The 26,551-nt window shown below is 48.6% G+C and overlaps 1 protein-coding gene across 1 annotated transcript in view; it reads left to right on the forward strand.

Moving 5' to 3' along the window:
* Positions 1–26,551, forward strand: part of LOC140070294 (vomeronasal type-2 receptor 26-like) — a 62,928-nt gene that overhangs the window by 10,401 nt on the left and 25,976 nt on the right. The gene's annotated exons all lie outside the window — the stretch shown is intronic.

The following is a 26,551-nucleotide window of genomic DNA, read 5'->3' on the forward strand; positions in this document are numbered from 1 at the left end:
AATGCAATGTGGCACCTAGACCCACCCCCCACACTGGAATATATCCGGTCAAGACTGGATTAGAAAAAGTGCGGGCTCCAACAGGACAAAGACAGTCTTCAGATGTTTCTCCTGTAGGGGGCAGTAGACCAGTGGTATAAGTAATGATGCATTGCCTAAAGATCTTTGGATTTGCATCTCACAGTCCGCTCAGCTATATTGTTGTAACTTTAGAAGACAACTAAGATATAGTACCCAGGGAATAAATGTAGGAGACTGTGCCTGTTTATCTAAGAGTCATCTCTCAGAACTTCAAAGTCCAAAAACCCGGGTAGTAACATATTTGTTACGGATTTTGGTCTTCTGTGGGGAGAGCTCCTGGACAGTTGTGCAGTCCCAATTGGGTTCCCTGAGCTGACCCTTGCCAGATACTGTAGATGTTCTATCAGTTTATTCCATTATACAGTCCTGCGGATTATGGCAAAGATATAAATATGTGTTTTGTCTATATCATGTATAGTGCTAGTGGTATTTCATCAGTTACCAGATGTGAGGAAAGCACAGCACACAATTGTGGACATTGTTCATTGCAGGCTTGGACCTGAGAAATCCTGTGATTTATGTTTCAAAACATCAGACATGTAGTGTAAAACTTTATAATACACCTAAAGTTTGAAGGGTGTGGTCAAAAGTTTTTGCAATTTGTGTAGGATGATACAGTGAACTTAGATGTTACAATGGTGTGTTAGATTCCTTCTTTGTTCTCCTGCTATGCTGGGACACCTAGTACTACAGACACCACAGGGAGAAGGAGGGGGCCGCCTCCCCCCTTGTCTCAGTGAACACAGGAGGGCGGGGGGAGGGGGAGCACATGTTGGAATGTTAAGAGAATAAAGGAACAATGAGAATGTGTGTTCATTACTGAGGATTGATAACCCTATGATCCCATACTATTAGTCTTATTCAGCAGCTATGACTGAGATTATTATTAGGAGCTTTTTAGGCAGAAGTTATAACACTCCTAGAAGCCTCCTACGTCACTGTCTCTAGTGATGCTTCTGCTCAGTAACACTGTCTCCCAAGCATGTGCCACCATTATGTGCCACCATTATGTGCCACCATTATGTGCCACCATTATGTGCCCCCAGTATGACTGTATAGGTTATAATAAGGTCTAAGGAATTTGTATGCTGTATGTCTCCTATTATACAGCATTGATACATCGGCATTGGTCCCAAAACTGTGTTTTTCTGGAGTATATTATTCATTTTCTATTGTTCTCATTTAAGTTTAAGCCAAGCACCTCAGAGGAGAGGAAACAGGCCGGAAGCTCTGCTGATCGTGTGTAACATGACAACCTGGATCCTTCTTGGTTTTGTATCCTACTGCTGCCTACGTATAAAAAAACTTCTGTAGTAGTTTTGGACTATCCTGTTACTATTTCACCTCTTCATAAATAGAAACCTCGGTTATAATGTGCCCTCTTTATGATGTATTACATTGAATCCAGCTCCACTATTTTCACTAGATTCAAAGGGGGGAGACATGAGCTAGACGGGTTATATTTAAAATTTTATTGTCTTAATGATTAATGAACCAGTTACCTTTTTCTAATGTCAAAACTGAATATATCATTAATCTGCATTTTGAGTTTTTTGTAGATGGCTTTAGAAACCAGGAATGAGGTTAATTCTACATCAGATGTGCAGTGGTCACACAACATGAGGTAACAGCAGCAGAACCACTCCTGACCTACCTGTCTGTACAGGAGGCGGAGGTGAGGGCACTGATGGAGGGGTGTAAAGTGGCAGAGGGGAAGAATATGAGTCTTGTGGGATTCCTTATGAATCCTAATATCATATAGTAAGTATATCAACAACTATGAGACTTTGAAATAGCTGATAGAGGCCTTAGTGTTACAATAAAGGTCCACAGTAGAAGGTAAAACTTATAAAGCTCTAACACATGAAGTGACCATACTGGTTACTAGAAAGCCTAGGGGAAAGGAGCCTGGATCAGTACAGTCCGTGACCCTCGCTGGCCCAGTAGGTTTATCTATACTCCTGTATATATAGAAACCGGCTTCACAGGTGAGGAAGCAAGACTGGAGTAACACTGGGACCCATGGATGGAGGGTGGACTATGGCAAAAAGGTGACAAGCAATGTCTGCCAAGGGCCCTTTACCCTATGATGGTTTAGTGCACCCACAGGGTGAGACACCAGTCTAAGACTCTATATGCTCCGTGGTGGATAAGTATTGAGTATCACTTAGATTCACTTTTGCTACTGTCCATTTACACAAGTATGTTTATATATGCTTAGTACAATGTAGGGAGAGTAGTGAAGACCCTCATATATACACTCCGAAGCCGCTTTACCCCTTCCAGAGGCTGCAGATTGGCTAAGTACAGCTACCAAAGGTAAGTAGCTACGAACATGTACTTATGTGTGTGGACCTCTTTTCTGGGTAATCTGAGCCCTAATTTGTAACTAAAGCAACTGTAAAGACCACAGCCAGGGATCGAGGAATATGTTAGTCCGCTTATTCTAGAGACTAAAGTAATAATCCCTATTGGGGCAGTAATATAGTTGATGACAGCTCTAGGGATTAAAAGTCTTTTCACCTACTGAGGTTGTTTTTAGAATTGCCCCATGGATGAACATATACTTCTCTAAGGTTGTCCAGAGGTGTCATAGAGAATTGGTGGGATGTCCAAAGGTGCATAACCAAGTATCTGTTTCAGTTCCAGAACCTAAAGTAGCTAGAGCACAGGAGCAGCACCCAGGTGATGAGATGGTCCTGATGTGACACCTGAGAGTCTTTTGAAAGTCATCCCAAGTACCTCTGACACATCAACGAGACAGCGACAGCTGAAGAGAGCTGGACCCAGAGACTGTTAAACATGAATCTGTGTATCTCGATACTGCTATGGACATTATCACTCCTACCACTCCTACTACAGTGTGTGCGCCGCATACCATGTCTAATAGTACTCAGGGGTTAGTAGGCTGACATGTATAAGGATTAGAGATGAGCGAGTATACTCGTCCGAGCTTGATGCTCGTTCGAGTATTAAGGTACTCGAAACGGCTCGTTGCTCGGACGAGTATTTCCCCCGCTCGAGATCGAGCATTTAATTAAAAAAACACAGTGAAGAACAATGAAGAATAGAATAAAAACAGTGAACACAGTGAACACAGGATCATTTAAGTGAAAAAGACAGTGAAGAACACAGTGAAGAATAGATTACAGATGTTCGGCACATCTGCTTACTTGTCGGAAGATACGCGCGGAATGGCAGCAGGGAGACATCAAGCAGCAGGGAGACATCAGGCAGCAGGGAGACATCAGGCAGCAGGGAGACATCAGGCAGCAGGGAGACATCAAGCAGCAGGGAGACATCGGGCAGCACGGGGGAGACAGACATCGGGCAGCACGGGGGACACAGACATCGGGCAGCACGGGGGGAGACAGACATCGGGCAGCACGGGGGACACAGACATCGGGCAGCACGGGGGAGACAGACATCGGGCAGCACGGGGGAGACAGACATCGGGCAGCACGGGGGAGACAGACATCGGGCAGCACGGGGGAGACAGACATCGGGCAGCACGGGGGACACAGACATCGGGCAGCACGGGGGAGACAGACATCGGGCAGCACGGGGGAGACAGACATCGGGCAGCACGGGGGACACAGACATCGGGCAGCACGGGGGACACAGACATCGGGCAGCACGGGGGACACAGACATCGGGCAGCACGGGGGAGACAGACATCGGGCAGCACGGGGGAGACAGACATCGGGCAGCACGGGGGAGACAGACATCGGGCAGCACGGGGAGACTTCAGTGGAAGAAGAGGAGCGGATCCCGGGACAGCGTATCACCCCGACAAGTAAGCAGATGTGCAGAACATCTGTAATCTATTCTTCACTGTGTTTTTCACTGCGTTTTTCACTTAAATCATCCTGTGTTCACTGTTTTTATTCTATTTTTCACTGTTCTTCACATCTGTTAACTTGTCGGGAGATAATATACGCACGGAACAGTGAAGAATAGATTGCAGATGTTTGCATACATCTAATCACTTATCAGAAGACATTCTTTTTCAATTAAATAACACATTTAGGAATTGTGAGGGAGTAGAATCCATTTTTGAATCTGTTCTTCTATCATGTATCTATACAAAGATCTTTGGCTCTATTGATAGAAAAGACTCCTATGTACCATTTCCCACCATCCCCCCGTGTACACAGATCATCTTTCAGAGGCTATTGGAATGTGGGTATGGTCAGTAGGCTCCTTTGTCTCAAGAACCTATAAAAACTGTCTGCAACCTAAATAAATTGGAATTCTCTCAAACATGTGAAGGTCTGAGTGATTCACCGAGCAGCTCGTACTATACAATGATTTGGAACCACATATCACATCGAGATAAAGGGATATTTCCCTGACAGAGACAACGTGTGGAGCCAGCTAAAACGACAACATGTGGAGGCTGCTATGGAGACAATTTAATTTGGATAGTGCCTGTATGTGGCAGTCCAAAAAAGTTTTCAAACCAGAGGAGCAGGTAGGTGGTTCTCCAGAAAAATTAAATAGATTGAGTGCCTGTATGTGGCAGTCCAAAAAAGTTTTCAAACAAGAGGAGCAGGTAGGTGGTCCTCCAGAAAAATTACATAGATTGAGTGCCTGTATGTGGCACTCCCAAAAATTGTTTAAAACAGAGGACCGGGTAGGTGGCCCTCCAGAAAAATTAAATACATAGAGTACTATAGCCAGAGACAGTTGGCCCTGGCAAAAAATAGCCAGTTTCCTCTGCTTTAGTGTACAAAGAGGAGGAGAAGGAGGACAATGAGGAGGAGTGCATACATTATTCAGGTTCAGCTTCTTTCACCTGGTGGAGAATGAAAATCCTGAGAAATCCAGGCTTTATTCATCTTGATAAGCGTCAGCCTGTCAGCGCTGTCAGTCGACTGGCGTGTACGCTTATCGGTGATGATGCCACCAGCTGCACTGAAAACCCGCTCGGACAACACGCTAGCGGCAGGGCAGGCAAGAACCTCCAAGGCGTACAGCGCCAGTTCGTGCCACATGTCCAGCTTTGAAACCCAGTAGTTGTAGGGAGCTGTGTGATCATTTAGGACGATGGTATGGTCAGCTACATACTCCCTCACCATCTTTCTGTAAAGATCAGCCCTACTCTGCCGAGACTGGGGACAGGTGACAGTGTCTTGCTGGGGTGACATAAAACTGGCAAAGGCCTTGTAAAGTGTACCCCTGCCAGTGCTGGACAAGCTGCCTGCTCGCCTTCTCTTCCTCGCTACTTGTCCCGCAGAAGTACGCCCTCTGCCGCAAGCGCTGTCAGAAGGGAAATACTGTTTCAGCTTGTGCACCAGGACCTGCTGGTATTCATGCATTCTCACACTCCTTTCCTCTCCAGGGATGAGAGTGGAAAGATTTTGCTTGTACCGCGGGTCCAGGAGAGTGAATACCCAGTAATCGGTGCTGGAATAAATTCTTTGAACGCGAGGGCCACGGGATAGGCAGCCTAGCATGAAATCTGCCATATGCGCCAGAGTCCCAACGCACAAGAATTCACTCCCCTCACTGGCCTGACTCTCCATTTCCTCCTCCTCCAACTCCTCTTCTTCTGCCCATACACGCTGAACAGTGAAGGACTGAACAATGGTCCCCTCTTCTGTCTCGCCAACATTCTCCTCCTCTTCCTCCTCTTCCTCCTCTTCCTCCTCATCCTCCTCCACCTCCTCCGATATGCGCTGAGAAACAGACCTGAGGGTGCTTTGGCTATCAACAAGGGAATCTTCTTCCGTCTCTTGTGACGAGCGCAAAGCTTCCGACTTCATGCTGACCAGAGAGTTTTTAAACAGGCCAAGCAGCGGGATGGTGAGGCTGATGATGGCGGCATCACCAATGACCATCTGTGTTGACTCCTCAAAGTTACTCAGCACCTGACAGATATCAGACATCCACGTCCACTCCTCATTGTAGACTTGAGGAAGCTGACTGACCTGACTACCAGTTCTGGTGGAAGTTTACATCTGGCAGTCTACAATCGCTCTGCGCTGCTGGTAAACTCTGGATAACATGGTTAATGTTGAATTCCACCTCGTGGGCACGTCGCACAACAGTCGGTGAGCAGGCAGTTGGAGGTGGCGCTGCACTGCCCTGAGAGTTGCAGCATCTGTGCTGGACTTCCTGAAATGCGCACAGATGCGGCGCACCTTCGTGAGCAAATCAGGCAGATTGGGGTATGTCTTGAGGAAACGCTGAACTATGAGATTTAACACATGGGCCAGGCATGGCACATGTGTCAGTCTGCCGAGTTGCAGAGCCGCCTCCAGGTTACGGCCGTTGTCACACACAACCATGCCTGGCTTCAGGTTCAGTGGTGCCAGCCACAGATCAGTCTGCGCCGTGATGCCCTGTAATAACTCTTGGGCGGTGTGCCTTTTATCGACTAGGCTCAGCAGTTTGAGCACCGCCTGCTGTCGCTTAGCGATGGCACTGCTGCTGTGCCTAGAGCTACCGACTGATGGCGCCATGCCCACGGATGGTAATTCAGAGTAGGAGGTGGAGGAGGGGTGGGAGGAGGAGGAGGCATAGTAGGCCTTTGAGACCTGGTCCGAGGTAGGCCCCGCAATCCTCGGCGTCGGCAGTATATGACCAGCCCCAGGGTCAGACTCGGTCCCAGCCTCCACCAAGTTAACCCAATGTGCCGTCAGCGATATATAGTTGCCCTGCCCGGCAGCACTCGTCCACGTGTCCGTGGTCAGGTGGACCTTGTCAGAAACGGCGTTGGTCAGGGCACGTATGATGTTGTCTGACACGTGCTGGTGCAGGGCTGGGACGGCACATTGGGAAAAGTAGTGGCGGCTGGGGACCAAATACCGAAGCCTCCATGAGGTTGCGAAAGGCCTCGGTCTCTACCAGCCTATAGGGCAGCATCTCCAGTCTAAGTAGTTTGGAGATGTGGACTTTGAGGGCTTGGGCGTGTGGGTGGGTTGCACTGTACTTCCTCTTGCGCTCCAGCGTCTGGGGTATGGAGAGCTGAACGCTGCGCATGGAGACATTGGTGGATGCTGTAGAGAATCATGGAGGCGAAGGTGTGGTTTTCGCACGTGAGATGTTTGGGCCGGGGTCCTGGGCAGTGAGCTGACTAGCAGAGGAAGCAGGTGACACAGGGGAAGGGGCAGTGGTGTGCCCAGCCGGAGGTGAACGGCCTTGGTTCCATTGAGTGGGGTGTTTAGCATTCATATGGTGGTGGTTAAGCTGGTAGTGGTGGAACCCCTGCTGATCCTGGTGTGGCACAGGTTGCACACCACAGTCCGTCGGTCATCTGGTGTTTCTTTAAAGAACCTACAGACTTCTGAAAATCTAGCCCTCGCAACGGGAGCTTCACTGCGTTAAACATTTGGCGCTGATGCACCAGCTCTGGCTTTGCCTCTCCATCTGGCCCCACCACTGCCTCTTCCAACCTGTTCTCGTCGAGGACTCGCCTCCGTCTCAGAAGCACTGTGTTCACCTGGCCTATCAACCCAGCTTGGGTCTGTCACCTCATCGTTCTCTGATCCCTCAGTCTGCTCACCCATCGGACTTCCTGCACTGACAACAACTTCACCACTGTCTGACAACTGTGCCTCCTCGTCCGACACCTCTTTACACACTTCTTCCACTACGTCAACAATGTCATCATCACCCACAGACTGCGACCGGTGGAAAACCTGGGCATCGGAAAATTGTTTAGCAGCAACCAGACAAGTGGTTTGTGACTCTGGGAAGGGTCCAGAAAACAGTTCCTCAGAGTATGCCGTTCAAATGGCAAATTTTCCTGGGAGGGGGCAGACTGGGGAGAAGGAGGCTGAGGTGGAGGAGCTGGAGGAGTGCTGATTTCGGTGACATGGGTGGACTGTGTGGAAGACTGACTGGTGGACAAATGGCTAGAAGCATTGTCCGCAATCCACGACATCACCTTTTCCCACTGTTCTGGCCTCAACAGTGCTTCATGAGTCCCAGTAACTTGAGACATGAACCTAGGGAGTGTAGCTCTGCAGCGTCCCCCTGCTCCCTCATCAGCAGGTGGGGTCTCACCCAGCCCAGGACCACGGCCTCTGACCCCTGCAGTAGTTGGACGCCCACGCGCATGCCCTCGTCCTCTAACCCTAGCCCTCGAGTTCAACATTTTCAAAATTAAAGTGTTTTTTTGTGTTTTTGTTTTTTTAACAAAACGATGCTATCCTATTGCTATGACTAGTTTCTAGCCTACACTGAAAGCACACAAAAGATTTTTGTGCTGTGCCTGATGACTTTTAGTTTTTAAAAAAAAAAGAAAAGAAAAGTAAAAGCAGACTGTGCCTAATTCAATCAAAACCCTAATAAATTGTCCCACTTAGGTGTTTGAGTCAGATATGTGTGTCACTAAAAGAGAAAACAACAAAGTATTTCAGCGCAAGTCTCCAGGTAGTCTAAAATCTCCTTTATTTGTGCATCAGCAGGTTCGGGATACAGTGAAGAAACGATCAACGCGTTTCGGCTGTTATGCCTTAGTCATGATCCTGACTAAGGCGTAACAGCCGAAACGTGTTGATCGTTTCTTCACTGTATCCCGAACTTGCTGATGCACAAATAAAGGAGATTTTATACCACCTGGAGACTTGCGCTGGAATACTTTGTTGTTTTCTCTTTAAGTTTACCCTTGCCTGGGCAGTTCCGTGCACGCAACTCTGTGGTCGTCAGTATTGGAGTGAGTGGAGCTGACACGAACTTTCATTGTATGTCACTAAGAGCTTAATATAACGTTCCCAAGTCTCCCTGCAAATTCGTCACAATATGGTACTAGCTGCACTATTAGTGCCAGCAAGGCCAGCCACAAGCAAACAAAAAAAAAAATAAAGTATAACGCTGTTCTAGCCCTAACAAGGGCTGCTGGGTTCTTGTAGACTCACTCCTGCCTAACAGTAAGGTAATATAATAGCCTAACGTTATCCCTGCAGCAGCAGCAGCAGCAGCAGATCTCTCCCTAACGGCATCCAGAAAGAGAATGATGCGAGCAGTGCGGGCAGGGGCTAATCTATTCCAGGGTCACCTGATCAGGCCAGCCAACCACTGCTTTCGACGGGTAAGGGTACCACGTTAGCTGGGTGGAGTGCAGAGTCTCCTGGCTTGTGATTGGCTCTGTTTCTGGCCGCCAAAAATCTAAACGGCGGGAGATGCCATTTTCTCGAGCTGGCGAAGTATTCGTCCGAGCAACGAGCAGTTACAGGTACACTAATGCTTGAACGAGCATGAAGCTCGGACGAGTGTGTTCGCTCATCTCTAATTCTAATGATTCTAACTTCGGTTAGAATTTCAGGAAAAATTCGATTCATCACAAAGCCGAAGTTTATGCTGATTCGCGGGAATGAAGTTGGGTTTTTTTACCCTCATGTTTCTGCTAAATGGGCGCAAGAACAACGTGTTACATGGGGCAGATAACTCTGGGAAGGAGAAAGGAACACCCCCGATGACATCTGCAGACCTTTAAGCCAATCAGTGACCGACAGGCTTATGTGATGTCACACAGCCCTATAAAACCCAGCCATTTTCTATCTCAGCACTTCACACTTCATGTTGTAGTGTCCAGCTGCTGCTATTGTGCTGTGCGATTCTTTCTGCAATCCCTCGCTATTCTCTAAGGGGGATCTGTATACCCCAAATAACAGTTCTATTTAGTGACAAAATCGAATAGAAAGAAATCTGTTTGACTTTCATGCATCTGCAGTAGCGATTGGTGGACCAATCCCTGGTTGTTCTTTAAGGGGGATCTGTATACCCCAAATAGCAGTTCTATTAAGTGATAAAATCGAATAGGAAGAAATTTGTTTGACATTCATGCATCTGCAGTAGTGAGCTGTCAGTTGTGGGGTATTTGTATAACGGACATTGTACCTTTTGGGGGCTCTAGTTTACAGCCAGATTCACGTGTCAAATCCACGTGAATTATACAGTGATTTTCGCTGAAATTACACTGTCAGTTGTGGGGTATCTGTATAACGGACATTGCAATACCTTTTGGGGGCTTTAGTTTACAGCCAGATTTACGTGTCAAATCCACGTAGTTTATACAGTGATTTTCGCTGAAATTACACTGTCAGTTGTGAGGTATTTGTATAACGGACATTGTAATACCTTTTGGGGGCTTTAGTTTATAGCCAGATTCACGTGTAAAATCCACGTAGATTAAACAGTGATTTTCGCTGAAATTACACTGTCAATTGTGGGGTATCTGTATAACGCACATTGCCATACCTTATTGTGGCTCTAGTTTACAGCCAGATTTACGTGTCAAATCCACGTAGTTTATACATTGATTTTCGCTGAAATTACACTGTCAGTTGTGGGGTATCTGTATAACGCACATTGCCATACCATATTGTGGCTTTAGTTTACAGACAGATATACGTGTCAAATCCACGTAGTTTATACAGTGATTTTCGCTGAAATTACACTGTCAGTTGTGGGGTATCTGTATAACACAGATTGCTATACCTTTTTGGGGCTATAGTTTACAGCTATATTTAAATGTCAAATGCACGTAGTTTATAAATAGAGATGAGCGAACACTAAAATGCTCGGGTACTCGTTATTCGAGACGAACTTTTCCCGATGCTCGAGTGCTCGTCTCGAATAACGAACCCCATTGAAGTCAATGGGAGACTCGAGCATTTTTCAAGGGGACCAAGGCTCTGCACAGGGAAGCTTGGCCAAACACCTGGGAACCTCAGAAAAGGATGGAAACACCACGGAAATGGACAGGAAACAGCAGGGGCAGCATGCATGGATGCCTCTGAGGCTGCTTAAACGCACCATTATGCCAAAATTATGGGCAACAGCATGGCCATGACAGAGTGACAGAATGAAGCTAGATAGTATCTAAAACATGCAATAATTGACCCTGACACTATAGGGGACGGCATGCAGAGGCAGCGGCAGCAGGCTAGAGAGTGTCATGGCGACATACCCTAAATGGACTCAGGCTTCAAACCAATGGGTGGCAGAGAGGAACCAAAGGAGGTGAGCAAGAAGTGCTCAAATAATATCGGTACATGATAAAAGTTTGCCAGTATATTTTGTGGATTACACAGCAGGGTGGCGACAAAGTTAACATGGAAGCCATGAAAACAACCCAAAATTCTGCCTGACACAGCTCGTTTGATAAGGGGACCATGTATGGAGGCAGTGAACTAGTAGTAGATTAAAGGTGCTGCAGTTAAAACTATGTTAGTTGGATCTTGGCATGGAGCTGGCGCTCCGCTGCCAGACGAGCTTTTGCCAATCCAAGCCCCTGTCTCTAGGCTACTCCCCAAACAGCACTTTTGTATAAGATCAAGTGTAGTAGCGTTCTTATAAGTTTAGGATATGCCGGGTGAGGGGAATGTAAACAGATACGCAAGAAGCGCATGATGCGCATGGAGCTGGCGCTCCGCTGCCAGGCGAGCTTTCGCCAATCCAAGCCCCTGTCTCTAGGCTACTCCCCAAACAGCACTTTTGTATAAGATCAAGTGTAGTAGCGTTCTTATAAGTTTAGGATATGCCGGGTGAGGGGAATGTAAACAGATGCGCAAGAAGCGCATGATGCGCATGGAGCTGGCGCTCCGCTGCCAGGCGAGCTTTCGCAAATCCAAGCCCCTGTCTCTAGGCTACTCCCCAAACAGCACTTTTGTATAAGATCAAGTGTAGTAGCGTTCTTATAAGTTTAGGATATGGCGGGTGAGGGGAATGTAAACAGATGCGCAAGAAGCGCTGAAATAATATCCCTAAATGGTAAAAGTTTGCCAGTATATTTTGTGGATAACACAGCAGGGTGGCGACAAAGTTAACAACTTTGATGTGGAATCCATGAAAACAACCCAAATTTCTGCCTGACACACCTCGTTTGATAAAGGGACGATGTATGGAGGCAGCTATATGGACGACTTTTGGAGGTAGCAATGGAGACAACGTGTGGAGGCTGCTATGGAGACAATTTAATTTGGATAGTGCCTGTATGTGGCAGTCCCAAACATTTTTCAAACCAGAGGAGCAGGTAGGTGGCCCTCCAGTAAAATGGAATAGATTGAGTGCCTGTATGTGGCAGTCCCAAAAATTCTTCAAACCAGAGGAGCAGGTAGGTGGCCCTCCAGTAAAATGGAATAGATTGAGTGCCTGTATGTGGCAGTCCCAAAAACTGTTCAAACCAGAGGAGCAGGTAGGTGGCCCTCCAGTAAAATGGAATAGATTGAGTGCCTGTATGTGGCAGTCCCAAAAATTGTTCAAACCAGAGGAGCAGGTAGGTGGCCCTCCAGTAAAATGGAATAGATTGAGTGCCTGTATGTGGCAGTCCCAAAAATTCTTCAAACCAGAGGAGCAGGTAGGTGGCCCTCCAGTAAAATGGAATAGATTGAGTGCCTGTATGTGGCAGTCCCAAAAATTCTTCAAACCAGAGGAGCAGGTAGGTGGCCCTCCAGTAAAATGGAATAGATTGAGTGCCTGTATGTGGCAGTCCCAAAAATTCTTCAAACCAGAGGAGCAGGTAGGTGGCCCTCCAGTAAAATGGAATAGATTGAGTGCCTGTATGTGGCAGTCCCAAAAATTCTTCAAACCAGAGGAGCAGGTAGGTGGCCCTCCAGTAAAATGGAATAGATTGAGTGCCTGTATGTGGCAGTCCCAAAAATTGTTCAAACCAGAGGACCGGGTAGGTGGCCCTCCAGAAAAATGGAATAGATTGAGTGCCTGTATGTGGCACTCACAAAAATTGTTTCAAACAGAGGACCGGGTAGGTGGCCCTCCAGAAAAATTAAATGCATGAAGTATAGCAAGAGCCAGTGGGCCCTGTCAAAAAATAGCCATTTTCCTCTGCTTTACTGTACAAAGAGGAGGAGAAGGAGGAAAATGAGGAGGAGGAGGAGGAGTGGATCAATTATTCAGGTTGAGCTTCCTTCACCTGGTGGAGATTGGAAATTCTGAGAAATCCAGCCTTTATTCATTTTAATAAGCGTCAGCCTGTCAGCGCTGTTTGTCGACAGGCGTGTACGCTTATCGGTGATGATGCCACCAGCTGCACTGAAAACCCGCTCGGACAAGACGCTAGCGGCAGGGCAGGCAAGAACCTCCAAGGCGTACAGCGCCAGTTCGTGCCACATGTCCAGCTTTGAAACCCAGTAGTTGTAGGGAGCTGTGTGATCATTTAGGACGATGGTATGGTCAGCTACGTACTCCCTCACCATCTTTCTGTAAAGATCAGCCCTACTCTGCCGACACTGGGGACAGGTGACAGTGTCTTGCTGGGGTGACATAAAGCTGGCAAAAGCCTTGTAAAGCGTACCCTTGCCAGTGCTGGACAAGCTGCCTGCTCGCCTACTCTCCCTCGCTACTTGTCCCGCAGAACTACGCACTCTGCCGCTAGCGCTGTCAGAAGGGAAATACTGTTTCAGCTTGTGCACCAGGGCCTGCTGGTATTCATGCATTCTCACACTCCTTTCCTCTGCAGGGATGAGAGTGGCAAGATTTTGCTTGTACCGTGGGTCCAGGAGAGTGAACACCCAGTAATCGGTGCTGGAATAAATTCTTTGAACGCGAGGGTCACGGGATAGGCAGCCTAGCATGAAATCTGCCATATGCGCCAGAGTACCAACGCGTAAGAATTCACTCCCCTCACTGGCCTGACTGTCCATTTCCTCCTCCTCCAACTCCTCCAACTCCTCTTCTTCTGCCCATACACGCTGAACAGTGAAGGACTCAACAATGGTCCCCTCTTGTGTCTCGCCAACATTCTCCTCCTCTTCCTCCTCATCCTCCTCCACCTCCACCTCCTCCGATATGCGCTGAGAAACAGACCTCAGGGTGCTTTGGCTATCAACAAGGGAATATTCTTCCCCCGTCTCTTGTGACGAGCGCAAAGCTTCCGACTTCATGCTGACCAGAGAGTTTTTCAACAGGCCAAGCAGCGGGATGGTGAGGCTGATGATGGCGGCATCGCCACTGACCATCTGTGTTGACTCCTCAAAGTTACTCAGCACCTGACAGATATCAGACATCCACGTCCACTCCTCATTGTAGACTTGAGGAAGCTGACTGACCTGACTACCAGTTCTGGTGGAAGTTGACATCTGGCAGTCTACAATCGCTCTGCGCTGCTGGTAAACTCTGGATAACATGGTCAGTGTTGAATTCCACCTCGTGGGCACGTCGCACAACAGTCGGTGAGCGGGCAGTTGGAGGCGGCGCTGCGCTGCCCTGAGAGTGGCAGCATCTGGGCTGGACTTCCTGAAATGCGCACAGATGCGGCGCACCTTCGTGAGCAAATCAGACAGATTGGGGTATGTCTTGAGGAAACGCTGCACTATCAGATTTAACACATGGGCCAGGCATGGCACATGTGTCAGTCTGCCGAGTTGCAGAGCCGCCACCAGGTTACGGCCGTTGTCACACACAACCATTCCCGGCTTGAGGTTCAGCGGTGCCAGCCACAGATCAGTCTGCGCCGTGATGCCCTGTAATAGCTCTTGGGCGGTGTGCCTTTTGTCGCCTAGGCTCAGCAGTTTGAGCACCGCCTGCTGTCGCTTAGCGACGGCACTGCTGCTGTGCCTAGAGCTACCAACTGATGGCGCCGTGCCCACGGATGGTAGTTCGGAGGAGGAGGTGGAGGAGGGGTGGGAGGAGGAGGAGGCATAGTAGGCCTGAAACACCTGGACCGAGGTAGGCCCCGCAATCCTCGGCGTCGGCAGTATATGAGCAGCCCCAGGGTCAGACTCGGTCCCAGCCTCCACCAAGTTAACCCAATGTGCCGTCAGCGATATATAGTGGCCCTGCCCGGCAGCACTCGTCCACGTGTCCGTGGTCAGGTGGACCTTGTCAGAAACGGCGTTGGTCAGGGCACGGATGATGTTGTCTGACACGTGCTGGTGCAGGGCTGGGACGGCACATCGGGAAAAGTAGTGGCGGCTGGGGACCGAATACCGAGGGGCGGCCGCCGCCATGAGGTTGCGAAAGGCCTCGGTCTCTACTAGCCTATAGGGCAGCATCTCCAGGCTAAGCAATCTGGAGATGTGCACATTAAGGGCTTGGGCGTGCGGGTGGGTTGCACTATATTTGCGTTTCCGCTCCAGCGTCTGGGGTATGGAGAGCTGAACGCTGGTGGATGCTGTGGAGGATCGTGGAGGCGACGATGGGGTTTTTGTGGCAGGGTCCTGGGCAGGGGGCTGACTAGCAGCTGACACAGGGGAAGGAGCAGTGGTGTGCACGGCCGGAGGTGAACGGGCTTGTTGCCACTGAGTGGGGTGCTTAGCATTCATATGCCTGCGCATACTGGTGGTAGTTAAGCTAGTAGTGGTGGAACCCCTGCTGAGCCTGGTTTGGCAAATGTTGCACACCACAGTCCGTCGGTCATCCGGTGTTTCCTTAAAGAACCTCCACACTTCTGAAGATCTAGCCCTCGCCGCAAGAGCCCTCACCACGGGAGCTTCACTAGTTGACAGTGGCGCTGATGCACCAGCTCTGGCCCTGCCTCTCCGTCTGGCCCCACCACTGCCTCTTCCAACCTGTTCAGGTCGAGGACTCTCCTCCGTCTCAGAAGCACTGTGTTCACCCGGCCTCTCAACCCAGCTTGGGTCTGTCACCTCATCATCCTCCGATCCCTCAGTCTGCTCCCCCCTCGGACTTCCTGCCCTGACAACAACTTCCCCACTGTCTGACAACCGTGTCTCCTCATCGTCGGACACCTCTTTACACACTTCCACTACGTCAAGAAGGTCATCATCACCCACAGACTGTGACTGGTGGAAAACCTGGGCATCGGAAAATTGCTCAGCAGCAACCGGACAAGTGGTTTGTGACTGTGGGAAGGGTCCAGAAAACAGTTCCTCAGAGTATGCCGGTTCAAATGGCAAATTTTCCTGGGAGGGGGCAGACTGGGGGGGAGGAGGCTGAGGTGCAGGAGCTGGAGGAGTGGGGATTTCGGTGACATGGGTGGACTGCGTGGAAGACTGACTGGTGGTGGACAAATTGCTCGAAGCATTGTCAGCAATCCACGACATCACCTGTTCGCACTGTTCTGGCCTCAACAGTGCTCTACCACGAGTCCCAGTAACTTCAGACATGAACCTAGGGAGTGTAGCTCTGCGGCGTTCCCCTGCTCCCTCATCAGCAGGTGGTGTCTCACCCCGCCCAGGACCACGGCCTCTGACCCCTGCAGTAGTTGGACGCCCACGTCCCCGCCCTCGTCCTCTACCCCTAGCCCTGGGGTTAAACATTTTTAAAATGAGAGTTATAACTTTTTTTTTTTTTTTTACTTTTTTTTGTTTTTTTTTGTGTTTTTTTGTGTTTTTTGTTTTTTTTTGTGTTTTTTGTTTTTTTTTGAGTTTTTAGAACCAAACAATCCTATCCTATTGCTATGGCTATTTTCTAGCCAAGTATCAAAGGAAGCACACTACTATGCCAGATGAGATGACACTGAGTTATTGCCTAATAGAAATCCAACCCCTACTGAATTTTGCCACTTCAGCCTTTGCTATGGATATGTGCGCCACTAAGCGCAGAACACAGCGGTCGCAAGTCTCACTACAAATTGCTCAGAATTGGCAAGTACATGCACTGCAGAAACTACAGCCACCAGCAGATCAACCAGAAATCAAATATATAGAACGCTACTGTAGGCTTCAAGAAGCTATTTGTATTCTCCTATGGCTATTTTCTAGCCAAGTATCAAAGGAAGCACACTACTATGCCAGATGAGATGACACTGAGTTAGTGCCTAATAGAAATCCAACCCCTACTGAATTTTCCCACTTCAGCCTTTGCTATGGATATGTGCGCCACTAAGCGCAGAACACAGCGGTCGCAAGTCTCACTACAAATTGCTCAGAATTGGCAAGTACATGCACTGCAGAAACTAAAGCCACCAGCAGATCAACCAGAAATCAAATATATAGAACGCTACTGTAGGCTTCAAGAAGCTGTTTGTATTCTCCTATGGCTATTTTCTAGCCAAGTATCAAAGGAAGCACACTACTATGCCAGATGAGATGACACTGAGTTATTGCCTAATAGAAATCCAACCCCTACTGAATTTTCCCACTTCGGTCTTTGCTATGGATATGTGTGCCACTAAGAGCTAAACACAACGGTAGCAAGTCCCCCTGCTAATTCCTCACAAAATGGTAAAAGATGCAAATTAAAATAAAAAAAGTAGAACGTTATTGTAGCCCTAAGAAGGGCTGTTGGGTTCTTTGAGAATCACTCCTGCCTAACAGTAAGCTAATAGAACACCCTAACGCTTTCCCTGACCAGCAGCAGCTCTCTCCCTAGCGGCATCCAGAGACAGAATGATCCGAGCAGCGCGGCCAGCGGCTAGTCTATCCCAGGGTCACCTGATCAGGCCAGCCAACCACTGCTATCGACGTGTAAGGGTACCACGTCATGCTGGGTGGAGTGCAGAGTCTCCTGGCTTGTGATTGGCTCTGTTTCTGGCCGCCAAAAAGCAAAACGGCGGGAGCTGCCATTTTCTCGAGCGGGCGAAGTATTCGTCCGAGCAACGAGCAGTTTCGAGTACCCTAATGCTCGACCGAGCATCAAGCTCGGACGAGCATGTTCGCTCATCTCTATTTATAAACCTTTTAAGTCTGACAGAAAGGTGGCAGGTGGAGCAGGCAGAGGTGGCAGCACAGTGAGGGGACATCACAGCAGGGGTGACTCTGTGAGGCCAGAACTGCCATTGTCATCTAGCGGTAGTGTGTTGAACTCAACCCAAAGGTTGTTGAATGGTTGACTAGGTCATTAAATTCCTCAAATATAACATCTGACAACCCCAGCCAAAAGTCTGTGGGTTCCTCTGATACAATAATTAGTTGGCATGGCCCAGGAGCAGGTCTGCGGCCCTCACCTGTCCTCAACCAGGCTCTGTCCTGTTACTTTCCCACAGCCAGAGAGCTACTAGGTGGTCTGGGCTCCGCGCCAGTATTCAGCGAGGACGAAGTGTTTGAGGAGTCGGCAGCTGCTTTGCAGTGAAGAGGTGGGGCAGACTTTCGCTGCTTCCTGCAGTAGGCAGGCTGTGCATACTGACACCAGTGAGGAGAGTAGCAGTGACCAGGAAACGCAAATTGACGATGATGTAGCCGATCGCACTTGGGAGCCGGGTGTAGCAGGGGATTCTTCATCGTCGGGCGAAGAGAGTGTCAGCTTGCGGAGCAGGCAGTAAGTCACTACTGTGGCTGTGAGTCAGTAGGGTGGCAGCAGTGCGAGGATGGGAGCAAAACATCTGCAGGGTACAAATCCCGATTTGCAGGCCCAAATAAGCAGTGGCAAGGGGGCTCAGCGAGGCAGCAGCGGTAGAAGTCGCTCAGTGCAGAGTGTTGTCGGTAAAATTACAACCTCAGCGGTGTGGCAGTTTTTTGTAAAGATACCAGAGGAGCCGAGTGTGGTAATATGTCGTATCTGCGGGCAGAAAGTGAAGCGTGGCCAGGGAGCTAACCTTGGCACCACGTCCCTGCGCCAACACATGCAGCGTCACCATCCAATGGCCTGGGAGAAATGGGTGTCAGATGCGGTCCATCCTGCAGGCGCAGCAACAGCAGCAGCACCTAGTGGCAAACATGCTGTTTCAGCAAGTCAAGGCTCCAGCACCTCTGCCGAAGGGAGCTGTTTCTCTTTGACATCATCTCCCGGTCCAGATGCTCCTGCTCCTCGCTACGCATGACGCCAGCAGTCGTTGAGCAAGGCGATTACAAAAAGACAACTCTATGCGTCCAGCCATCCTAAGGTGCAGAAACTGACTGTGCTCTTGTTGAAGATGTTGGTACTGCAGTCTCTCCCTTTCCAAGTCGTGGAATCTGCACCCTTCAGAGATCTAATTGCTTTTGCCGAACCTAGGTGGAGAGTTCCAAGCCGCAATTTTTTTTCCAAAAAAGCTGTGCCAGCCCTTCACCAATGTGTACAACAGAAGGTGGGCCAGTCCTTGAGCTTATCAGTTTTACGGCCCACTGGTTGAATGTGCTTCCCACCCAGCCACACCAACAACTTCAACAAGAGACGGCGCTTTCTCCTCCACGTTTTCAAACTGCGCCAATGTCCGCCTCCACCTTCTCCACCACCACCTCAGCCTCCACAAGTGTTGCTCCATCATTCCACATGTGCAGGACACAGCGGTGTCATGCAGTTCTACACCAGGTTTGCCTGGGCGAACAAAGTCACACAGGGGATGAACTGCTCCGCGTCATGCAAGAAGAAATCAATGTGTGGCTTTCTCCGCAACAACCAAAAATTAAAAAACATGGTGACAGACAATGTGAGGAACATGGCGTCCGCGCTGCACCGAGGAGGGATGGTCCATGCGCCCTGCAAGGCGCACATGTTCAATCTGGTAGTCAACAAGTTCCTGAAGTCTTACACCCATCTGCAAGACATTCTAAAAATGGCCAGGACACTGTGCACACACTTCAGCCATTCTTACAAAGCCAAGCACACCCTTCTCGAGTTGCAGCGCCAGAACGGCCTACCCCAACATAGTCTGATATGCAGTGTTTCCACCCATTGGAATTCCAGCCTCCATATGTTAGAGCGCCTGTATGAACAAAGAAAAGCCATTAATGATTTTTTGATGATGCAAGCGGACCGTAGTACTCCCCTGTGTAACTTTGATGTCAGCCACTGGCAGCTCATACATGACACCTGCCGTTTCCTCAGGCCCTTTGAAGAGGCCACGTTATTTGTTAGTCTCCAGGACTGCGGGATGAATAACGTCATTCCACTGCTTCATGTCCTGGAACTCATGCTGCAAAATCTGTCTGGTCAGGGCACTGGAGAAGTGGAGACTACATCTCATGGCCACATGAGTCCGGTGGGGGCTGAACTGGAGGAGGAGGACATTGGAGCACAAGCAGAGTCTGGTGCAATTTGTGGTTTTTCTACTCAGGTGACAGGAGAGGAGGAGCAGGAGCATCCAGACGAGGTAGAAGACGAGGCAGATGACCCAGTATACTGTGGATATGGAGGCCGTGAATCCCTCAGAGTCACTTGCGCAGATTACCCGCAGCATGCTGCTTTGCCTAACTAGTGACAGCCGAATAGTCAACATCCAGCATAGGGATGACTTTTGGCTCTCCACCCTCTTGGACCCTCGCTACCGGTCCAAAATGGGTGACTTTTTTCCTGCTGCTGAGAGGAAGGAACAACTGGCATACTATAGAGAAATACTGAGCACACAGTTGGCCGCTGCCTATATGCACCATTGTCCATCCTCTGTCAGGTCTGACCGGGGGATTCCTGGCAGTCATTGCTCACGTACTACTACTTCGGCTGCTGTGAGGAGCTGGGGGGGTAGGAGCAGTAGCAGTTCCATCAACAGTCGCTTAAGTCTGGATTCCTTAATGAGGAATTTCCTTCACCCGCCTAGTGAGGTCGGGTAGCCGCCACTGGCAGCAGCAGCAGGACATAAAGCAGACCTTGCACCAGCAGGTGGTGGCCTACTTTGACAGCACTTTACCACCTTAGGTAGAGGATCCCATGGACTACTGGGCAGCCAAACTTGATGTGTGGCCGCAACTTGCGGAGTTTGCAGTAGAGAAGTTGTCCTGCCCGGCCAGTAGTGTGGCATCAGAGCGGGTGTTCAGTGCAGCGGGGGCCATCTTTACCCCCAGGAGAACCCGCTTGTCCACCCGTAATGTGGAGAGACTGACCTTTGTCAAGATGAATTAGGCTTGGATCGGGCAGGATTTCAACTCACCAATGCCTAATGCATCAGATTAGATGAGCCATGACGCCTCCTCCAAACGTTGAGAAATGAGTCTGGGTTCTAACTAACTGCCTCAGCTACTATTCTTATGCTGCCACCCGCCTGATGCCACACATCTGCTGCTAGTTGCACCATCTGCCTCCTACCATCTTTACCAGGGACTGGAATTGTCCGACACCTCCACACTATATCATGGTGCCCCTCTGCAGGCTCCTGCTGCTTCTGATTCCACCTTTCCATTATATCATTGTGCCACTCTGCGGGCTCCTGCTGCTGCTGCATCTGATGCCGCCTTCACACTATATCATTGTGCCACTCTTTGATGTTATAGTGGGATCTTGGCCCTCGGTCCTTTCGAGCTGGCACAGACGTTACCTTGTCAGGCTGCGTTCCCGATTCGCTTATTTGGGGAAGTTGGCCAATGTAAGTGCACATGGAAGTGAAGAGTGAAGCGATTCTAAGAGCCGCGGCTGTCATGTGCGTGTCGTACTAAAACACAGCATTGTTTGAAGACCAAACCACGCTCCCTATGCATATTTAAGCATGACACAACATCATATAACACCCTACAGGCTCTCTGCAGCCAGGAAATGCCTGTTTTTTAACGTGATCCATTTTGATTTGATTCGGGTCGAATATAATTTTTTCGAAAAATTCGGCGAATCGGGACTAAACAAATTTTACCAAATTCGCCCATCTCTAGAGATGACCAGTAAATGGGATACTTGCATGTGTGTTCTGTATCCCCTCCTGCTTTTTTTATCAATCCTGAAGCTTTTCATCCTTCTGACAGATGACATGAAGGGGAAAACCAAACGTTGACAACGTCATAGAGTGGTGGAGGGTGAAAACAGCATTATGGAAATCACAGGGTGTTCCAGGGAGACAGCAGTAAGTTGGCAGCAGCATGAGTAGGCTGCAGAGTGGCACTATGAAAAATTATGGAGGTGGCAGAAACATGTTAGGTCACAAAATGGCACAATGATAAGAGTGTGAAGGTGGCGGCAGCAGACGTAGGAGCCCACAGGTGGCAGAAACATGGTGGCAGCAACATGGAAAGCCACAGATTGGCACAATTATATAATGTGGAGGTGGCATCAGCAACAGCAAAAGGAGGCCACAACGTGCACAATGATAAAAGTGGGAAGGTGGCGACAGCAGAAGCAGCAGCAGCAATAAGAGGCCACAAAGTGGCAGAATGATAAGAGTGTGGGGGTGGCGGCAGAAGTAGCAGCAGCAGGAACAGGTGTCAGCAACATTGTGGCAGCAACAAGGAAAGCCACAGAGTGGCACAATGATATAGTGTGGAGGTGGCATCAGTAGCAGCAGCAGGAGTTCGCAGAGTGGCACAATGATATAGTGTGGAGATGGCGGACAATTCCAGTCCCTAGTAAAGATGCTAGGAGGCAGATGGAGCAACTGGCAGCAGATGTGTGGCATCAGGCGGGTGGCAACATCAGAATAGTGGCTGAGGCAGGCATTTCTCAACGTTTGGGGGAGGCATCATGGCTGATCTAATCTGATGCATTAGGCATTGGTGAGTTGAAATCCTGGCCGATCCAAGCCTGATTCATCTTGACAAAGGTCAATCTCTCCACATTACGGGTGGACAATCGGGTTTTCCTTGGGGTAAAGATGGCCCCCGCCACAGTGAACACCCGCTCTGATGCCACACTACTGGCTAGGCAGGACAGCTTCTCTACTGCAAAATCCGCAAGTTGCGGCTATGCATCAAGTTTGGCTGCCCAGTAGTCCATGGGATCCTCTAACTGAGGTGTTAAAGTGCTGTCAAAGTAGGCCACCACCTGCTGGTGCACCGGCTACCCTCCTCATTGGGTGGGTGAAGGAAGTTGCTTAATAAGGAATCCAGACTTAAGCTGCTGCTGATGGAGCTGCTACTGCTCCTACCACCCCAGCTCCCCACAGCAGCCATGGCAGTAGTATGTGAACAATGACTGCTAAGAATCCCCCGGTCAAACCTGACAGAGGATGGACAATGGCGCACATAGGCAGCGGCCAATTGTGTGCACAGTATTTCTCTAAGGTATGCCAGTTGTTTCTCCCTCTCAGCAGCTGGAGAAAAGTCACCCATTTTCAGTGGGTGACTTAGGGTAGCTGGACGCATAGAGTTGTCTCTTTGTAATCGCCTCACTCAACGACTGCTGGCGCCATGCGTAGCGAGGAGCAGGAGCATCTAGACCGGGAGATGATGTCAAAGACAAACAGCTTCCTTCGGCAGAGGTGCTGGAGCCTTGCTGAAACAGCATGTGTGCCACTAGGTCATGCTTCTTTTGCTGCGCCTGCAGGATAGACCAGATCTGACACCCGTTTCTCCTAGGCCATTGAATGGTGATGCGGCATTTGTTGGCGCAGGGCCGTGGTGCCAAGGTTAGCTCCCTGGCCACGCTTCACTTTTTGCCCGCAGATACGAAATATAGCCACGGTAGGCTCCTCTGGTGTCTTTACAAAAAACTGCCACACCGCCGAGGTGGTAATTTTACGGCCAACACTGCTTACTTGGACCTGTGAATTGAGATTTTTACCCCACGGACATTTGTTTCCAGTCCTCACACTGCTGCCATCCTGCTGACTCACGGCCACAGTAGCAACTTGTTGCCTGCTCTACTGCCTGACGCACAAGCTCCCAAGTGCGATCAGCTTCATCATCGTCAATTTGCGTTTCCCGTTCACTGTTACTCTCCTTACCGGTGTCACAGCCTGCCTACTGACTGGGGTTGTCAGCTGTTATATTTGAGGAATTGGATGACCTAGTCAACCATTCAACAACCTTTGGGTTATTGATCAACACACTGCCACTAGATGACAACGGCAGTCCTGGCCTCACATAGTAACCCCTGCTGCGATGTCCCCTTACTGTGCTGCCGCCTCTGCCTGCTCCCCCTGCCACCTTTCTGTCGGACATAGTGGTTTATAAACTACGTGGATTTGACACGTTAATCTGGCTGTAAACTATAGCCCAAAAAGGTATGGCAATGTGCGTTATACAGATACCCCACAACTGACACCCAGTGAGAGGTCCACAAATCACTACTGCAGATGCATGAATGTGAAACAGATTTCTTCCTATTCAATTTTGTCACTAAATAGAACTACTATTTGGGGTATACAGATCCCCCTTAAAGAACATCCAGGGATTGCAGCAAGAATCGTTACTATACAGAACAGTAGCAGCAGCTAGATGCTACAGACAGCACATCCAGTGTAAAATGCAGAGATTGAAAATGACTGGGTTTTATAGGGCTGTATAACATCACATAAGCCTGCCGGTCGCTGATTGGCTTACAGGTCTGCAGATGTCATCGGGGGTGTTCTTTTCTCCTTCCCAGAGTTCTCTGCCCCATGTAACACATTTTGCTCACGCCAATTTAGCTGAAAAAAGAGGGGGAAAAAAACTTTGTTCCCTTAAATCAGCATAAACTTCAGCTTCATGACAAATCAAATTTTTCCTGAAATTCTAACCTAAGTTAGAATCGTTAGAATCGATTCACCCATCTCTACCAGCCACTGCCTCATATGTGATGTACCAACCAGGTGGAATTCAACTTAACCTATGCTGTAAATAGTATCAGCAGCCACAGGCAATTGTGGAATTCTAGCTCCAGAACACCCAGGTGAGTCAACGTAGTGACCCGCAGCACTTCACCACTGACCATTTGCTCAATCATGCACTGCTTCCAATATTCTATCGATATGGTCTGCACTGACGACACCATTGTCAGCTCTACAGGTACAAGAGTAGAAAGAGCTGCCAAGCCAGTCCTCACAAGCTTACAGGGGGGTTTCTTAGACTGGTTTTGGAGAAGGAGGACTGCAGCATGGCTGGGGAGATGCAGAGGAAGTGGAGGAGATACCTTCCACATTGGTCAGTTTGTCTTTGCCTCAGGGCAGCCTGGTCCATATGGGCCAATAAATGTTCCAGTGCCTGACACCCAAGTTGTGTGGTTACTCAAAATTGCTGAATAATGAGCAGACACCCTGCTGGATCTGTGTAATGTTAGGAAGCAGAATGTGACTCAGAGGGTGGAGGATTATCTGTCCAAATGTCTCCTGGTACTGAAAGATGTTCAAAATTGGAAACCTGGTCACAGTTTGAACTCTATGGGGCTTATTTACTAAAGGTCCGCAGATTGCATTTCCATCAGGTTTTCCAACATATTCGGGGATCGCGTTGCTGGCACTGGTATTTAGCAGCCGATTGTGTCGCAAGCGATCAGATCATGCAAGACAAATCGGGGACTGGGCCGTCGGAAGATCCGACGGATTGAGGCAAACTACGGGATTTAACTTAAAAATTGTGTCTCAAGACAATGCACTTACATACACCGGGAAGAAGAAGGTGAACTCTGTCGAACCTGATCGGGGAAGTACAATCGGGCGAACGATCTTATTGAATTGTGGCACAGGGCATTGTCTTCTGAACTCCTCCAGGCCGGGTAGGTAAATGTGCCCCAATGCCCTGTAGTTGCTTTTCGGCCCTGCGGCGTGTGTACTGTCAGAGATTGTTTTCAGGACAACCGATGGTGACATCACCAACAAGAGGTTCCACATTTCTACATTCAAAGTCGACATCCTAACATTAGAAAGATGAACTAAGCCTAGATCTTGTGCAACTTGGTTTTGCCAGTGGTTGAATAAGTTTTGATTCTTAGAAAATGAATTTGAAATTTTTCAATTCTCCATTCCCAGAATTTAAAATTATTTTTTTTTTCAACTCGGCATTTATTCAACTTTTAATACTGTGTCTGAATACCCAGAGCTCCTTCATCCACAGTGAGAGGCTTGTGGCACTCCCATTGCTTCTTTTACCGCAGAGAGTATAACTTGGTCTGAACATCCAGAGTGCATTATAATGTTACATCATTTTTTAAAATTGTATATATTTTTTTACAATTTATTTGTTTATTTTTTTTTAAATGTTATTATTTCAACTTCTTTCTCTAGTCCATTATGGGCAGCACAACGTCCCAGCTATTCCTACCACTTTTCAGCCCTCTAGCCCATACTTATCCCATCTTACAGACATCTTTGTTGTAAACGTTCATGTTCAGGTGAAAGTTTGTCCTAAAGCAAATTTGGATAAGAAATTTGTACTTAAACTAAATTTCAACCAACTTGCTCATCGAGTGGAGAATATTAACACCTACACAATAATGTATATTTCCAGGTCCAGTGTGGTGGCTTCAACAAGAAAATCAACTTTGAAGTGAGATATAAATTAGTTGTATAAAGTCATGGAGGTTTAAAATTTAGTGCTGAAGTCCAGTTCTCCCTGCCTCAGAATACTCACAAAGAACCAACTTGCTGTAATTAATATCCCTGCATCCAGGGACTTTGGGAATCTCCTCTCCTATAGAAACTTTACTTTATTGGTAAACTCTCCACATACATGACTATATACAACACATTTACATCTTACTTTAAAGTCAGTTTTCTAGGTGTTGCCACCACAGTAGGTCATGGAAGAAAAATGAAATGGAAGGTGTTTAGCTACTTGCCAAAATACTGGTCCTGGCTTGTTAGGTCAATTTCTGCTGACAGGTTCCTACTTAGAACAAGCATACGGGAAGCTGAAAGCACAAGACAACTAATTGTACTAGTCCTTTGCTCTACCTTCAGATATATGGTCCTGAGCCGGAGCACAGCCTTGCACCGGATGTCTGACAGTAGACAGCTAAAAGCCACCGATTAAACGGGAATAGTGGGGATTAGAGAAAAGAGTCAAACTGTGCCAGAAACAGGGGATTTATGTTGAGTAAAGGAAGCAAAGACTTCAACCAGTCAATG

Source organism: Engystomops pustulosus, chromosome 7, assembly GCF_040894005.1.
Source record: "Engystomops pustulosus chromosome 7, aEngPut4.maternal, whole genome shotgun sequence".
Taxonomy (NCBI): Eukaryota; Metazoa; Chordata; class Amphibia; order Anura; family Leptodactylidae; genus Engystomops; species Engystomops pustulosus.